The sequence below is a fragment of the Cyprinodon variegatus genome, unplaced genomic scaffold, assembly GCF_000732505.1.
Source record: "Cyprinodon variegatus isolate N-32 unplaced genomic scaffold, C_variegatus-1.0 Scaffold69, whole genome shotgun sequence".
Classification (NCBI taxonomy): Eukaryota; Metazoa; Chordata; class Actinopteri; order Cyprinodontiformes; family Cyprinodontidae; genus Cyprinodon; species Cyprinodon variegatus.
This window is the reverse complement of record NW_015150522.1, coordinates 1777039-1795981: the sequence shown is the minus strand read 5'-3', so window position 1 is coordinate 1795981 and position 18943 is coordinate 1777039. Positions and strand designations below refer to the sequence as shown.

Sequence of the window (18943 nt, the reverse complement as noted above, 5' to 3'; positions counted from 1 at the left end):
CAGACCTTTCAGACATTTCAACATCTTTTTCTGAATCCCACATGGTAGCATGGCATAGACAATTCACGTTTGCAATTTGAAGAACACCTGCTTGCTTCTGATGATTTCCTTTAACTAACCAATGAGTGTTTGCGTTATATGACTCATCCAATTACACTAATTTTCACTAGGTGAGGATGGCGCCAATGATCTGCATTGGATGGCGCACATGACGGGAAATAAATATCTATGAACATTAAACCGAAGCCAACGTTACTCGAAGCCACAAGTAACGTTTGTTTTAAAAAAAGTAAGGAATAGAAAGTACAGATACATGTGTGAAAATGTAATAAGTAGGAAGAAAAATAAGCAATGGAGTAAAGTATAGATACCTAAAAACGAAGTATTTCACTGAAAAAAATAATGCAACCGCTTTTCCCATTTACTCAATCATATTTAGTTACTTTAACACAATTGTTTCACATCCTACCCTGCTAACGTGAAACAATTGTGTTAAAGTAAATTAATAGAATAGAATTCAACTTTATTGTCATTCCACTGTCACAAGTACAGAGCAACGAAATTAATTCTCTGCATTTAACCCATCCCCTTGGGAAGCAGTGGGCTGCCATCGTGCGGTGCCCGGGGAGCAGTGTGGGGTTAAGGGTCTTGCTCAGGGACCCAAAGTGGGAGTCTGTGGGAGAGGGAGATCAAACTCACAACCTCAGGATAAAGCCCTATGCCCTAACCACTAGGCCGCCACTCCCCAGATATGATTAAGTAAATCCCAAAAGCAGTTGCATTATTTTTTTCAGTGTTGACACCTCTGTTAATATGAAAAAATTGTGTTTAAGTAACTAAATATGATTAAGTAAATGCCAAAAATTGTTGCATTATTTATTTCCATGTATAGTGGTGTAAATGGATGTAAGTGAACAGAAGAGATAAACATACAGACAATGAAGATAACTTTAGATGCTCTGCATTTCTCCTAAAAATGAACCAACTCTGGATCAGATGATACTGAAAGCTGTAACGTTTCTTGCGAGGAACAGGTCCTGCAGGGTAGGATTTAACACCAGGCTGGAATTTCTGCAAGGTGAGTTGTTTGTTGGCTTTCAGTCAGCGCAGGAGTGCGCCTTGCCTTGCCTTGCCCCTCCCATCCCTCCGCTCCAACTCTCTCCAATAAAGCTCTTTTTGTCCAGGGGAGTCGGCACTTGAGCGCATTCCTTGACGTGGAGGCTGGTATACCTCTCTCTCTCTGACCGTTTGATGAGCTCTTTGCTTTAGTTAAAAATCACCCATAGAGAGGAAAGAAAAAACTTTTAAACCTTTAGATTTGTTTTTGGATCTTGATCCGGAAAACTACCCTGTTTGGAGTTAAATTAATCACTTTGGATACGGACACATGCGCAACGGCGCTCATACAACTTCACCTCGGCAAAGTTACGGGTAAGAACATCCGGCAACTAATAACACAACATAGATAGATAATATTGTCAAGCCTTTAAATATATTGGGAATAGACCAGTAGACGCGTAATTTAGGAGTCTGTAAAATAGTATATTTAACAAACAAACCGAGATTAAATATAAAAGCTCAATAGAATTTTGTGCACTTTAATGCAAAAGCGTCTAAGCGTGTCATGTTATTGTCATTTTTGGATCCCATGCAGGTAAAATAAGTGAGTAAACAAGCATTATTGTGATGATAAAAGCGCCGTGTTTAGCGCACGTGCGTAAAGTCACAAATTCAGCAAATACATGGGCGCGCGCCTCATCTTACAGGGATGATACGTTTGTAGGGGATCCGGTTGCGTCTAATGCCTGAGGTCAATAAACAGTGAGAGAAGAAAAAGCGTGATGTTGGTGCCCGGTGCGCTGAGGCAGCCGTAATGAGGCGGGCTGGCGTTGGACCACAGGACGCCGCGCAGCACGCAGGGACAGAGCCCAGAGTCTGGACCGCACCGAGCCCTGCTCACCGCAGAGGACAGCTGTTTTTGGAGCATGCAGCAGAGAGCGTCCCACTGACAGGGGAAGTTCAACAGCACAAAATGCATGATTTACATGCAGGGTCAAAAGTGTTGGGAGCTGTGGAGCTATTAGTGGCAGAGGCGAGCAAAGGCTATATGAGACCCTAACTCTGCAGGACCCCTTTTATACAGGGTTTATACAGGAATGAATAACTTAAATTTAATGCTTTTTAATGCTCTTAGAAATAATTTTAATGCCACCAACAGGTATCCATTGACAGGCTGCAACCAGGTCTTGAATTCCTCATTTTCCAGCCACTTTTGTTGAAATTTGCTTTTTCCCCCCTATACTCCAGCTTTTTCTCCAATTCAAGCTTCTTTTCTGAACATACAGCTTTGTGATCAAACGGAAGCAGTTCCATGCAAATATATTGTGATATAATATGTCTGAAGAAATTGTTTTTATAAACTTTTTTTTTTTAAATAAAGCATTTTGAATGCCACAATAAACACATTTAATGACAATTAAGGCCTTAATTTAAACAATAATAATGACTTTAAATGATTTTTAATGACCCGCGGAAACCCTATATGCTTCTTGCTGATCTTCTTTTGGATTCTACTGTTAACCTGCAAGCCAACAATAAACAAAACTACCTAAACAACATATTAGGTTATTCATTAAGGATGAAGTGCCCATAGGCTGGGTTTATTTTGTGGTTTTAAGTGTAATTTCATTTCTAGAAAGCCTTTATTATATGGAAACCTCTATGATCCCACTTTGCTCTGTAAGTCAATAATGAACTACACAACTTTAAATGTTAGGTAATAGCGTTATTAAAATAAATATGAAAATATTTTTCATATTTTTAATGCTGCAGTTAATCTGACTATAGCCAGAATGTAAACATGAATCTGCAACAAGCTGTTTGTACGACAATTAGAAACTAAAATCATTAACATGAAAACCAGATGTTTAGCCAGGAGCTAAAATAAAAGATTTTTATAAGGATTTAATGAGGACTGATTCAGAGATGTAACCACATTTCTGTCATTTATCTATCAACATATTGTTACTTTGATTTTATAATAAATAAACTGGCTTAAACAAAAGGAGCAGGTTGAATAAAAATCAACTTCTACGTTTTCTTTGAACCCCAAGTAGCCACAAAGTTTGATTAGCAACTATCTTAGGTTTATTTTGCAATGAAAATCAAAGAATAGCATTGATTCAATTTCCCTCTCTTGAGGGTATTATTAGACTGTTGCATAATAATAGACACTATTCAAAGCACGTGTTGCAAGAAATTAAACCTTTCAGACAAGTTTTAGTTACAAGGGATGCATTATGCCAATTTGCAAGATTAAAGATGTCCCATCAACTGCTGCTACCAGTAATGCTATGATTCGATTATGTAATAACTTCATAACCCCCAAGTATGCACAACTTGCTGCCAAACAGTATGATGCATTTGACTTTTAGCTGAAAGCAGGCAAGAAAAAAGGTAAACAGAAATAAGACAAGATGTCAGCATCCTATGGCAAGCGTGCGGCAGAGCTACGAGCGAAGGGGTCAAATTCCTGAAAGATGAAATCTCTGGGTGACCTTCTCCGGGTTTAAAGAAACATCCAATAAAGCGGCGTGACTCGACATGTTTGAAGAAATCTCTGTTACGGAAAGTAAAGATACATGTAACAGTGTTTCCTGCTCCTTTTCTGTATAATGTTGCCAGTATAAAGATGCACTGATCAAACCTGGCTTGCTGGAAGCATGACATCCAAAAGAACAACAGGGAAGGCTGATTTCTTCATCTTAGGGAGAACAAACCTCTTCTTTTTTTACATTGAGACACAGAGAACCGCCTCCATTCTGCTAGGGGCAAACAAACCCCAGCATAACTACTCCAATAACCCCCTATTAACTCATCACCGGTGCTCTGCTTGTTTCATCGCCCAGTACTACATCGCAGGCCATCATTATGTTGTAAAATAAGCTCCTCTGTCATTGACAGTATGTAATGGTTGCAATCTGTTAATATATTAAGCTACCAGTCATAGCAGAGCAGCCACAGGAGGCCAATTACCCCCCACCCCCCTCACTAATGTGTGGAAATTTGAGGCTGCAGATGGTGACACAATGGTAAAGGAGAGCACTGCTGGGCACTTTCTGATGCTGTAAATAACACAGACGTGTGCCTGAACAGTTATATGAAGTCAGTATTCTCAGACTGTTGCGTTTGCTGACACTCAGATCAATCAGTGGAAAGACATGGAGATCTCAGAGGGAGAGAAAAATAACAGATAACAGCTACTTCTGTATCCATTTAGCAAGGAATTCAACATTTAGATGCTCCTTTGTCAAAATATTAACACCACATTTGTGTGTTGGTGCGAGCATGAAGGAGAGGGCATGCTTTGTGCACAACGAACGTGTTATTTTAGCCGTATCTGTGTGTGGCCGCTAAGCAGCAGGAGGAGGACAGGGTTTCTGTCATAAACTTAGAGTTAAACAATTAAGCACAGACCCGCCTTTCATGCAGTATGTTGCAGGGATGTTGAAACCACACCACCAGCGCTCGGTCCAGTTGGCAACACTGTGCCAGTGGGAGCTTTAATCTTCTTCTTTTTTCTTTTTTTTACAAAATCAAGGCTGGCATTTCTTTATCTGTGGCAAAGAGCTTTGGAGGGAAAGAGCGCTGATGTCTAAATTTGCTGTGGACCACAATCATAGCGTTTCATTTGTTGCTTTTAAATGTGAACTAAAAGCAGGGCTCCTGTGCAGGCTGGAAAAGTTTACAATTTTCCATTTCTGGGAAAATAGGGAAGAAAAAAGCTTCCAGGATCGATCCGATCAATCCATCAGTTTCCTAACAAAAAAAATATTCTGCCACCAAGTTTAAAAGATGTATTTTTATACAGATTAAAGTGGTCTGAGAACTATAAGTTATGAATGCTGTTTCACAAGATAAATATGTATCTGTTGCCTTTCTCCTCTCTCCAAATGTCCAGACGTTTCAGGGCTCAGTTTTACCCCCAATTAGAGTGAGTGCCCAAAGCCTTCGACCCTCAATATCAGAGGGATTAGAGGGTTAAAAGTCAGGTGCTGAGGCGAGGGGGCCTGGGGAAAGGAGAAGAGCAGGGTGCATTCTCTGAAAGCCCAGAGAGGGAAGTCAAAAGGGTGGAAACATGGAAAAAAAGAGTTTCTCAATTAGCAAGAAGGAAACTCTAGAAGAACAAATCCTTGTTATGTCAAAACCTGAAATATAATTGTTCATCTCCTTTCAGAGGTGCCACAGCAGGAGGGGTGTTGTCACAGTCAAACTTCAACTTATAAGAGGCATCTTTAGCAAAACCCCCAAGCTTCAAAGGCCTCAGCCTTTAACATCAATGCTGAACCAGCGGTATGTGGAGGCAAACCCTAGCCCGTACGCCTGCCAAGCTAAATTGAAGAAGAGCTCGCCGATGCAGCCAAATGATGCGTTCAGAAGAACCACTTCAAAACCCTCGCATAAATATACACACGCATGAAGGGATCAAAGCGTTTCAGAGTGGCCCGGTTTGAGCCCAAAACCCCCAAATAACGGCTGCCCTCCACATATACTGTCCTACACTGCCAAACACGAGCATGTTGAAGCAACCTTATAACAAGTTTGTAAAATCCAACCTGTATTGAAGCTCCTATCTACATTGTGAATCTTCAGAACTAAGCTGGAAAATCTATAAAAATGCCCCCCCTATACGAGTAAACAAATTCCTGAGGACTGAGGAAAAAACGAGGAGCAGGATAAGGATGTTCATAAAGAAAGACACCACAAATTGCTGCATTTCAGTTGGTTTGTTACATAAAAAAAGGGAAAAAATGACTCTTAATCTAAGGTTGTAATTACTTCTGGCCTGTGCTGTAATTAGGAGATGAGCCATGAACTAGATCTAACTGGGCAAAAAGAAAGCAAGGACACACAAACACACAGCTACAGTGCCCAGTGCAGTAACTGGCATCACTGGGAGAGATGTGTAAAACCTCTGAAATAAATGCATCATTTAACACATTTTTACCCAAGAAATGAATTTATTAAATCAGAGGAATATGAAAGAAAACAAAGTTAAGACAAAATGTTTTAAACAAAACAAAACCAGGAGATGAGCAGTTATAGTAAGTCTAGTAAGTCTTTTTTATCAATATCCTGCAAAAAAATCCCTAAAAACCTCAGCTTTGGTGATGTTTGCTAACAAGTTTCACAGGATCCTTAGGAGAGAGACAGGCCCATAGCATCATTGAACCACCGCTGTTCTTTAAAGGGGTTTTTAATTACATATCAATCTGTTTTACAGCAAAACCTGCTGATCTTTTCTGCAGTCTCTTCTGACTAAATTCCAGGTAGATATTAGAAAACCTCACATCCATGTTTGTTTCTGATTGGCATGTAGTTGCATCATATGGTTCCAAAGAATATCCAGTGACCCTAAGAGGACTTCTGTTAACTGCAGAAAAGATTGGAAAGCAATAATTTCCCTGTATAGCAACTAAAAAAACATGACTAGAAGAAAACAGAAGTCAGCTTTCTTTCTTAGTTGGTGTCTAAGACCTTTAAAAATCACAGAAGATGGACTCATTCTAACCCACCTCCATAGGAGTTTATCTAACACACAGGCCAACACGTTCTCACGGACAGAGCTGCTTTCTTTCCCCCAAGCGGCCGACCTTTTTGTTCTCTGCCTCACTTTTTTCGTAACATCTATTTCAGTCACATCCAGGGTGACACAGATAGCACTGCTATGTGGTGCCACCCTCAGAGTTAGAGGGCTGGATGCAGGCAGAAAGCGGGAATCTGTGCCTGTATCTGAACGGCAGCATAGACCGGACAGAGTCCCTGTCACTTAACGCTGCAGTCGGCAAGAAAGCGCCACAAGTTGCGACTTGTGCCTGGTGGGAAGTCGAGTGGAAAGAAGCCTCACAACTTCAAACGTCTTAAGCAAAACAAACAACTGTGTTTATGATTAGTTGATCTTGATCCTGGGCTGCTTCGGCTGCATGCAGCTATCAGTGAAAACAGTGTTACAGCTGTTTCAGAGGCCTGATCAGAAAGAAGGACTGCACCTTTCCTGGCCTTGAGTTCCACTTTGAAAGCTAAATATTTACCTTTCAGTCAAGGAATTGTGTGAGAGGCAGTCACCTCAAAGATCTAACAACGGCAGGGTCAGTGCACACGGCTCTTCTGATTTAGCAGCTACTCGTACAAATTATTTACTCACATAAGCGTGCATCGATGCCTTTACCGGTGCAGACATATGTATGCAAAAAGTATGCATAAAAGCCTAAAAGTCTGTGTAGGGCTGTAAAACACTACTGTTCTAGGATAAAGATGTAAAGCAGAGTGTATCAAAGCAGACTTGTCACGGAACAGGTCAGTTTCACATGTAAACACAATGAAGGAAGTCATGCAAGTTGATATGCTCAGTGTTTAAAGATTGAATTCAAGTTTGTAGCTTTTTAATAAAAAAAAAAAAGTAACTCAGCGTGTCATTGCACTTGATGTTTATAATGACCATCACAAATACAGTAAAATCACTATAAACATCACCTATCTGGCTGCACTCTATTGGAAGAGTAGATGAAAATTTTTAAAGGCAAATTAACATACCTGAAAAAAAAAAAGAAAATAGATGTAAATCACAGTGAAATTGGCAGTTAAAACTTGTTTTACTACTTTGCTAAAAAAAAAAAAACTCAACGGGGCACACTGTATGAGGGCATGGAGTTTGAGTAACACGTACAGATAATGGGTTGAGGAAGCTAAGACAAGGAGCTGACAGAGTGGAGAGGCGGGCGGTCGGCCTGCATTCTTGCCACTCTCCCCGCGCTCCGTCATTCTGTTGTGTTGCTACACAGCCGGCTGGCCGGCTTAGCATGCTCCTGCACACAGCTGGAATCTAACCAATTAACAGACAAAAAACAAAAACTTCCTGTTACACTTCTAGGGTATACACAGTGCATGGCAGATTAGCTGGGTTCCAGCTAAATAGAGCAGGTTAAACACGCTAAAGGTGATTTGATTAACATATCCTATTGTTTTCCAGGTGGAAAAAAAATTAATTAACTGAAGAAAAAAAGGAGGGGAGCAGAGATAGAGGAGGAAGCATCGTGACTGGGTAAGTCAGTCTGGCAGCTTTACTATAAAAGTGTCCATTTAAATAAGAGGGAGCCAGCTGCTGTAATGCAAATACAGGCTTAAGAACAGAAACACTTTGTATGTTATTACAAAAAACAAAAAAAGAAGAAGCTTAGTAACATTTTGGACGCAGTAATATTAATAGGGTGCTTTGAATATTTCAATCCCAACAAGACGCTGTCGGTGGTCTTTGGTGTGTTAACTTTAACACCCTGCTTCCTCCAGAGGCCTTTCACTCTGAGGCTGTTAACAAAGACTGGCAGGAGAACAAGAGCAGCTCTCTTACCAAGCACACAGTTTTTCAGTGACTCAAGGGGGCCGTGTAGGAAACTTCTGGCCTTTTGTTTCTTTCACGACTTTTATCAATCGTTGCAGACAAAGCTTCATTACCTCTAAACACTGACAATATATCCATTCCTGCTTCTAGTTTCACTATTTCATACTCATGTATTTAAGCCATTAAATTGTGTTTATCATTAGTTGTTGATAAAGTTATGAATATAAATTTATACACCAACATGATGGATAAAGACCCTGATAAGGATCAGTTTAATGTTTAATACAGCCACTATTTATTAGGTACACAGTGACTAATAGTCATTAAGAAACGCCCCAAAGTCAGATGACCTAATTTCTTACCAATAAAATCCAGTACCTATGACCAAACTATAATGGTATGAAATAATGTGGTCTGATGAAACTAATAAAAAGTTTGGAGCATGATTTATCTCATCAACAGCAAAGTTTAGTTTGTGCGTGTGGTTAAAACACCTTTAAAGGTATAGTGGAAGATTTTCGTGATTTTTTTAAAAAGACCTGCTTTTTTCACTTAAAAAAATAGCACATTCACAACCCTGTACCCGCTCCTGAGAGGGAACGCCTATTAAACTAGTGCAAGGGCATGCAGGAGCCCATTTCTCCTCATGCATGCTCTGTTTTAAAAGTTGCTGTTCTTATAACTCTTACAAGCTTAATGTGTCTAAACTTCCGCCCCAACCCATAAATCCCTCAATCATTATATAGAGCGGGAACTATATAGTGGACTTCATAGTGAACTCAGTTAACTGATCGTTCGGACAGATCACTGCTTTTTGCTCCCCGTTGGTCACGTAACTCCTCCTCAACCATGCGGTGCCTGGATCTGCCTCTTCTGAGGCCTTTCTTTTTCTTCTAATAGTTTGTAGACACTTTTTTTTTCTTATGACCCTCTGCCATTTTGAAATACCCACAGTGAGAAAGGTGAGCTTCAATGACTGTCTGAAACCGTAGCTCACCACATATATATACGCCTGAAAGTGCGCATGTGCAGAAAAAGATAGCTAACGGGATGAGCACGTAGGACAGCCTAACATAAACCCATCACCAGAATAATTGGCAATTAGGAGGGCCACTTATTTAGATGATCCCCCCGGAAATAAAAGATTGTACTCTATACCTTTAAGCTTTAACCAAAAAACATTACTGGTGAATTAATTAATTCAGAAGTGATTACAGGGTTCAAGCTTACTTTTAATTTAATCAACATTAATGACGCATCCACCTGGAAGTTGGTATTTGAAGTGTGTTTTTCAATCACATTGGATGGTCCCAGTAATTGGATGTCAGTACCAGACTAACGCTCTGTTCACCATACAAACCTTTTCCTGACCTTTCACCCTCCGCCCTGCCTCGGTACTGTTCCCACCGCCAATGAGCTGTGACAGGGACTGTGTGGGCTTGTAAAGACAAATCCACATGACCACAGTCTCCCTCAGCCTCTGGATGCACATCACTGCTCTTGCTTATTGCCTCTTTAGCTCCTCATCGTCCCCCACCTCCTCCTGTGTAATACCTGTCACTCGCAGGAAAAAAAGGAAGAGGACGGAGGAGCGACATATTGATTTCTTGCTTTAAACCCTCACATTCCACATACTTATTCTTCATCTTGCTGTAAATTATTTCCAAATAGCAAATGCCTCGGTTTCAACACTCAGCCATATTCTGCCTTTGTTGGTTTATCATCAAAAGCGAGCAGTGAATTACAGCACGTGTCGACAACCCCGCACATCTTTTACTCATCTTTTACCAGATGCACGCCTGTATTTCTGCATGCATCTGCAGCAATTTCACAACATATTGAAAAGTGAGACAATATGGCAGAGTTACAGGTTGTTTTTTTTAATCAAAGCCGTCCCACTCCGGGAGAACTAGGGTCTAATTAATGAGTTAATGAAGTTACTATCTTAACCTGGAGGCAAACATTTAAGAGCAAATAAGGGTGTTCCAAGATAGTTCCATACGATGACTCTACCACAACCCTTTGACATCAGAGAACAGAGCCTGATCACACGTGTGTGAGCAAACACTTCAGAGTACATGCTGCTTTGTGTTTTTAACTCAGGAATCTGCTTCGATAACCTAAAGAGATGCATAAAGAGATGTGTTGATTTAGAGCAAACAAACTGCTCCTTCTGTCGACAAAAGCTACTATGTGATTCCCAACAAAGCAATCCTTTGTATAATCTGTTAGAAAGTACAATAAATATGTCATATGTACTTGGGGGACAGATCTGGGTCATGAACCACACAAAGTGTCCCTGTGTTTTGTACTTTCCTTCTGCCTTTAATTGAAGATATTCATTATTCGTCTACCTAAAATACAGTGATAGATTATTTGAAAATGCTGTCTTTATGCATTAAAATTAGTGTTAGTACCTTTTCTTCTTTGTGCTTGATTAGTAAAATAAGTTCAGAGCTGCTGAGGATCCCATCTGCAGGCGAATATGATTATAAACCATCTCTTAAATTGTTAGGTATTATTTGGATTTACTATCGGGGAGGAGCATTTTTTGATTCATAAACAAATTCGAAAGGTTTGGCTTCGAATCTGACCCACAGTGTCCCTTAAAATACGGAAAAGATGTTTGTCTGGGTATTGAGTGGGAAGGAAACTCTGTACCGCCTGACTGCTGCCTTTTCAAGCCAACCTCCCCCAGTGCAGGAGCAGCACCAAGGCAGGCAACAGTTTCACAATAGATTCCTTTGTGACACTGTAATCAGCAGCAATGATCTCTAGTTCACATTTATCCTGTGTGTATTGCACATGTCTAGTTTATTTTCTCCTTTCTTAAAGGGGGACAGGATAACAAAAATCTAGAACAGTGGATATTTTGAGCCGGAAAACCATCCTGGAGTAGGTAAAACACCTACCAGTAGTTTAACTAAGCATATTTAATGTTTTTGTCATTGGCAATTTAAAGGCGTTAGAACACCAGCTGACAAATCCAAATCCCTAAAGGTCTTAACTTAAATATCAACTATTTTCAAAGCTTGTTTGTAAAAACTTGAGAAGTTGCTCCAAATCTGAAAAACTAAAAATCTTGCTTAAATATCCACAAAAATGTCTGTTTATTTAATTTTCTTGCATCATGCTGAGCAGCATATTTATTTGGGATTTTTTTGGACAAACTAAGACAAAGTGGAGAAAGATTGTAAAAGGTTAAAAAAATTATGAATGTTTTTGAAATAAAAGGCTCACAGAGCACGGCTGTATGATAGCTCTACCAGCTCTGGACCTCTTGACTAAAACTCTTCTTATAAAAACAACTTTTTAGTCAAATTGTATTCTATTAACTGAAATATTCAAGTCCTTTAAGTCCTTCAATTGGATTTAGGTCTGGGCTTTGAGCTGTTCTAATTTTAGTCTCATCTGTCCAGACTAGAGTACCTTATTCATCATGATTGGAGAGTCTCCAGAATGGGAAAAAAATGACTTTATATGTATTTCTTTTTACAAAAATGTCTTTTGTGAGCTGTTCAGAGGTTTGAGTGTAGTTTGAAAAGCCTACACTTCTGCACAGTTCGGCACAACGTTCCTCCTGACTCGTCTGCCATTTTCCTGGATCTTCACAAAGATTCTTTAATAATGTTCTCCAACATTAGAGAGCAATTTCAGAGAACATCTATGAAGAGGTTATATTAAAAACCGAAGTGGCTTTATTTAAGGGTGTCAGGATAGAGGAGGATGAATGTAAACACGTCCCCCACTTTCCAGATTTAAATTTTCTTTAGACATTTTTTGAAGTATGTATCCCTTCTATTCGCAATTGTGTCTTTTATTGATGTTTGTGGGTAAAGCAATGTTTTGCTCCAAACAGATGCAAGCTTGCAGGTTCTCCCCATGTCTGAAAAGGCTGATATACATTCTCTGAACTGCTCAAATTTACCGATAACCATCAAACTAGCCTTGGGCTCTCGAGAAGCTAATGGACACTTTGAACCCCTGCAGGGTAGATGTGGCAGGTGGAGGAAACCTGGCTTCATCGGATTCCAGTCATAGTCTCATCATGAACAAACCCGATACCAAGAAATTTTAAAGAGAGGTTATGAGGTGAGGATTTTGAAAAGCACTAACTCAGATATTTATGTGCTTCTGAAGAAGATTAACTCAATTTGTATTTCTTTGAAACCGAAAGACAAAAACAAAACACATTTTTAATAACTGAAGAATATGACTCAGACATGCGGACAGACAGGGAAAGATGCAAACAGACAATTCTCCTCAGTGAGTTCGTGTGACATTGTTTGTTTAAGAATAATAGCCTGGCTGCCAGTCGTTCGCTCTCTCTAAACCGGCACGCAGTAGGCCAGTCTGAGTCACACCTCCTTGGACTGCCTACTGAACCCTTATATGCAGATTTTACAACAGGGGTGGGGTGGGGGGGGCGCACACTATCAAGCTACTCAAAGGAAAGTAACCAAATCCTCATTTTTTAAATAGAAATGTATAGATTACTGTCGGTCTGCGATTTACCAAAGAATGTGCATTGAGGAATTCATACAGAAACTCAGTAATATGTAAACACCCAGATTTAGAAGTATGCATGGCGTGCAACGTCAGGTAGATAAGCATCATAATGGCCAGGAGTCAAACAAGCATTCTGGCTATAACACAGATGGAATGAATGTCACTCAGGAAGGCAGACTGTCGGCATGAGAATGTAACTGTAGGCTTGTGGCGGACTGAACAAACTGGTCCATCCAGCTTCTTCAGACTTTAAAAAAACAAACAAAAAAACACAAAGAATGTCCTTCTTAAGTAAAGTTCTTTCTAATGTGACGTGAAGCTAAAATCGATCCGACCTGGCTGCTGGCGGCCCTGCTTGCGTTACATGTCTGTACCAGTGTGGCCGAGCCCTCTGGATAATGCGGACAAAAAGAACAATAAAGTTTGGATTGTGACCGGAGGCATGGATAATAACAGAATGGAAATGAAAGGACAAGGCCAATGCCTGGAAAGGGTCCAGCTTCATCACAACCAGCCTTTGCATAAACTGTTTCCTAGTGATGTGAAGCCTTTGGCCTGAGCGGCCTGCGACCTCTGCAGTGTTGTGGTTCTGTTGTTGTGTCTGACAGCCAAGGATGAGTAAGAGACGAGAGGCACAAGACAAACAAAAGGCTGCGGGTGTAAAACACCACTTTGAGAAAACGGATCAAAGGACAGGTTGTCAGTGGAACGCTGCAAACCTGTGTTCTCTGTGTAACTTGAGCACCTTGAGGTAAAGGTCCTCTGCAGATGTGCACATCCCTAAAACCAAAAGAAACGACAGAGAGCTACTGTTTTTAGAGGGTCAGAGGGCAGCAGACGTCGACGAAAGACTTGTATCATGGTTGGAGTGAAACAAGTGGTCAGTGTGTCTAGCCTCTGCTACAGTGTGTGTTTATTTATAAGCAAGAATCACAACTAGCATCTACTAAAGCATCTGTCATATCCGTTAGCAATGAAACAAAAGGAAATTATGCACATTTCCTTTTGGAACTCAAACAAGCTGACCTCTGCGCTCTGAGGCTCAGAGGAGGCACACAACCCACATGTGCTCTCTTGGAGACGAGACTCTGCCACCAATTCCTCTGGGTTCCTCCCCTGTCTCTCTGGCCCAGGTCGTATCATTTAGTCAGACACACTCCGGAGGGTTTTGGGTTTCATGTCTACCCTGAAGGAGCAGAGAAAAAGCACCTGTTGAGATTGGACTCAGGTGGATGATTGAAATTGGAGCTGGGTGTGTCGCTTTCCAATAGAGGATGTTAACTGCATGCCGTGGCCCAAAGTTACAACAGAAGACGCTGAATAGAGGGAAGAAGTGGAAACACTAATCTGGGCCTAACCTCTGACCCTTAGGAGGTGCTCGTCTCTCTTGCTTGTGGGCCTTGTTGTCCTTTGAACTGATGCTATCTGGCTTTTGAATGACTTTCCTCTTTCAGGTCTTTTTTTAATTTTAATTACTCACTGGTATGAAAAATATCAAACTTGGAGGTAGCCTCAGCTCTTGCATATTACAGCAAAAACACATATTTCTTGTTGGTTTTACCCTGAACCTACCCTCACATTAACCCCTGCACTTGTATATTATGCTTTCAAGTCCTCCAGCTGTATGTTCTAATGGTATTGCTTCACACTGTTCTTAAAACAGGCCCAAGTCATAAATCTAAAGATGAAACAGGCTTTCCTTTAAACTAATAGCAAGCTTTTCTAACACAAATGGATATTGAAAAGAAAATCAATAGAGGGAAAAGAAGCAATAAGAGATCAAAAGGACTTTGCAAAAGTAGTAATACCTTTAACGTTTAAATATTATGTTACAACCCCCAAAATATCATTGTTTCTTTTTGGTCTCGTTGGATAATGCTTCAAGAGGATAACTATTTATGGAAGTATCTTAAGCAAAAGTGCAAAAATAAAAGAAAGTGTAGACCTGTCTAAGCACCTTTTGGTGCTAACCATATGAGCAACCCTATAAAATCCCCCTGATGTACGCAGGATATGCTGCAACTCAGGCCCCTTTCTTGTGGTTAGACTGAAATCTTCTGGAAGCAGTGTTTGTGCTGCACTGGGAAGTCGATAGTCCCAGTGTGAGGACATATATGTGGAGACCTCTTTTTGCTTTTTGGATGACTGCAGTCTGGTTGTCTTTATAAGCATAAAAATAGCAGCCAACAGCTGTCATATGAAAGCTAATATTCTTTTTTAGTTTTAGTTATTATGACCATCTTTTCTTTTGGAAGGGTAAAGTAATCTGACAGTCTAACAGGTACAACTAGAAATAAAGGACTACATAAGAGACACATCAGTCCATGCCAGAAAATATTACATCCCCATGCAGCATCACTCTTACAGTAACATGACATTATTTCATGTATATCTATGCTGCATGTGTCTGTTTTTTGTTTTCCCTCATGTTGCTTCTTAAGTGATGTCTTTCATACTCAGATATTCTCGCTTCACCTTTTCAGTTCTTCGTCGACCCTTTTGTCATGTTGATGGATTCCTCCGCTTGATTGTGGATAACTGAATCCAGCTGGTGGCTAAGGCGTTGCTGGTGGTGGAAGGGGATTAGGACGCTGTAGATCATGCAGCTAATGCACATACCATAAGCTGTTTTTTCCCCTCAGAAGATAAGGTCACTGGAATAAAAAGCCTCCTCAATGGAAGTATCTCTTCTGCTGTGGGCAGTCTTTTCCAGAACTGTCAGCCTGCATCAGTCGCTCGTTTCTTTACTGGTCCAACTTGTCCACACATTGTCGTTAGCCTTCAGCCCTGAAGACAGGGACTCTTGACCCCACGGGCTGCAGGGATTTAATTGCTGAAGCCCACTTCAGCATTCTGAAGTTGGACCTTATTCAGGTTGGGATCCTGCTGACAGAAACCTTCTCTTATCTCTTCTGGGTAATAAAAGCTCTATGGGAGAGGGATTATTCCTTATGCCTCTTCATATTGCTTCTCTCTTTCTGAAGTGCTGAACATGTTTGTCACTTTGTGTGCCACAAATATGTTTACATGCACCCTCCTATTGAGTTTTTGGCTTATTCTCTGGCTCTTCTTTGCTTCTTGTGTTCATCGGCCAAAAATTTTTATACTTTTATAGTTTTATAGCCAAACAATGTCAGATTCATGCACAGATTTTAAAAGATCTGCTATGAATCCAACCCTTTGTTTATAAATCCCAAAAAGCTTCCTACAAATCTTTGAAAGCCAACGACAGAGCCAAGATCACTTTTTCTAACTCCGTCGCTGCCTGCCTCAGGAATGTTTCAAGTGCACAGGGGAGAGAAAAGGAAATTACCAAGGAGGAGGACGGCAAATCAGGAGGGGGGCATTCCTCCACAACGTCCAGGATTACAACTTGTTTCTCTACTATCTCTCGCTGCTCCTCCACTCACAGCAATCACTCACCGTAGCAGTGATGCCCCAGCTGCAGTTTATCTTAGCCAGGGATCTGTGCGAGCCTGTTGCAGCCAAGGAGAAAAGACAACAGCAGAATCTAACCTTTCAAGTTCCAGTTTTATCTGAGATGGGACTGAATCCCTCAGCCACAGTTGCTCCTCCACTGGGTTTTATCAGATGGGCCTAGCCCAGTTTTAGAGGGAGACGTGCTCAAATAACACTCTATACCCCCGAATAGAAGTTACTATAGAAGTACTGCAATAGATTTTTCCAAGAAGAACATATACAGTTTTATTTTAATAATACTCCTGCTTTTCCAAAGCTGCATGCTATTGCTCAGTGTTCAGACTCTAAACACTGTAATTGTTATCGTTTCAGATCTTTACACTTTATCTTTTACATATTCAATTGGCCTTTCAGTGTTTCGGAACCATGTGGCTTAATGGAGGCTTCTAAACTCAGTCTGTCCGACATGCAAGACTTTGACTCGGTTTTTGTGTGGTTAAAAAATATGTCGTTCCAAAAAAAGGCAAATAAAATTCTGCTACTTTGGATTCATCCCCAGCTACTTGCTTTGCAACCAGACTCTTAAAGAACTTCACACGAATCCCTGCAGGCCTCTTAGTGTGAATTACGGGTTAACTACAACCCTTCCCCTTTGCTGCTTATGTATTTGTGGCCAGCAGGAAGTTATTGCTACTAAATGCTGTCAATACATTTTCAGTGAGGTTTTCCATAAACAAATCTAAGTCTAACTGAGTTTTCTGTACTGGAAGTTTTCAGATCGGGCTAGGCTTTTCCTCCTGATTGCAGGAGATGAACCTGAAACGAAGGAGCTGCTTTGTTTAATCCAGCCTCGAGGTTTCAACACGTGAATTTCACTGACATGGTTCATCTGAGCAACAGATAGCTGACAGTCAGCATGATAGAAACGTCCAATCCTTTAAAGAAATCTTTTAGAATAAAAGTGTACTGACTTCTCGTTGAGGTCCCTTAACTCAAAGACCTGTAAATTAAATCTCTCGCAGGATTGACTTGTATATTGCAGTTACAGGGAAGCTGACTAGAGTTGATCGATTGGGCTGAAAACAGAATTTATAAAAGAAAACATTTTAGAGACTCAGTTCTGGAACAGAGGTTTATCCTTCAGTCTAACCTTGGATGGAATAGTGTTATTCAAAGCATGTTAAAATACAAGTAAGGTCCAGTCATATCTAAGACCAAAATTAAATATAAAGACTTCTTAAAAAAAGATGATCACCAAGGCCGTACGTCCAATCTGACTTAGGTCATTTTGCACAGATTATCCAAGTACTGAGATATCTGACACTGAGAGAGAGAGATACTCTAAACGACTTGCAGCTATTACTTAAGAAAATATTGGTTTCAAAAAGTCCTAAATCGATGGATTGGAGACATATAAATGACACACTATTCAGATTTTTTATTCAAAACAAATAAATAGTTAGTCTAACCTATAACTACATCATTTACAACTATTTGCTATTTGGTTTTGGTCCAGCATATAAAATTCAAATAAAATACTTTGGTTTTATTGATGCAACAGGGAGCTACTTGCAACCTTTATTTCTAATCCATTATTTAAAAGTTCTTTTTTATTTACATTAGATAAATAGATAAAAATACAAACTACATTACATGAATTCACTTAAAAAAAATTGTAGAAAGAATATTGAGAATAATCCTGCATCTATTAACTGGCTGATCCTACTTGTATCTCATGAAATATTTACATGTCATGGTTTCCAAAGTAAAACAGATTTACATATGGAAATGGTAGTGAAAACGGTGGCCACATAAATAGAGGGATGAATCAACATTTCCTTTAGATTTTCAAATGAAACGTGTTGGACCTTTCGTGACCAGTGTGCAAACACAATGTTTTGATTGTGCTTCTGCGTCAAATTGTTGATTCCAGAAAACTAAGTATTTATGCAGAGACCAACAACTGTGCCGTTTAAAGCTTATACAGACTACACGCAGCATTTAAGTTGGCAGATGTAATAAATGTAACTCCAGCAGAATACAAAGTCTTTATTAGGGAAAAGATAAAGTAAGAAAATATACAGTAACCTTGGGGCAATCGAGCAAAAGGACATTAAAACGATCAGGGTGTTTGTCACATACATGTTTCTTCCCCTATGCTTGTCTCACTTGATAGCACTGGATGATTAACAGCTACATAGACTCTGGTCTGAAACTGGTTTGTACTTTATCTCCCCCTCATTCCTCTCTCCCTCTCCTTTCCATCATCCTTTGAAGTAGTGTGCTGACACTCCACTTCAGCGTTTGTTTTAAAAAGCTTGGGCTCAGGTGAAATAACTCCAAACAGGGGAACATATTTCCTTTTAAAAATCTGTCAGCCCTCATCAGTATATTTCATACCTTTTACCGTAGTAGAGCCACTTGTTAAAGGGACACTATGCAACATTTTTCAGTTAATTAATGTGTTCCATAACGTTATGGATGACTAAATGAGTAATTTCAGGCTGAACAAAGGAATCCTCGGCCGCCCTGGTGGTCTGTGGGGGAAATACTGCACTTGCAACTGCAGGAGCACCGACCCGCACCCACAGGCTCAGAAGTCTCGTGAGAGTCAGT

At 40.2% G+C, this 18943-nt stretch overlaps 2 protein-coding genes across 2 annotated transcripts in view; one reads left to right on the top strand and one right to left on the bottom strand.

Moving 5' to 3' along the window:
* Positions 1-18943, bottom strand: part of LOC107083172 (coronin-7-like) — a 137623-nt gene that overhangs the window by 32212 nt on the left and 86468 nt on the right. The gene's annotated exons all lie outside the window — the stretch shown is intronic.
* The window catches only part of vasn (vasorin), a 22632-nt gene continuing 4869 nt past the window's right edge, over positions 1181-18943 (top strand). The window contains exons 1-2 of the mRNA XM_015372173.1: positions 1181-1431; positions 8030-8101. The gene's annotated coding sequence lies outside the window, so the exon portion shown is untranslated. The remainder of the gene's footprint in view (positions 1432-8029; positions 8102-18943) is intronic.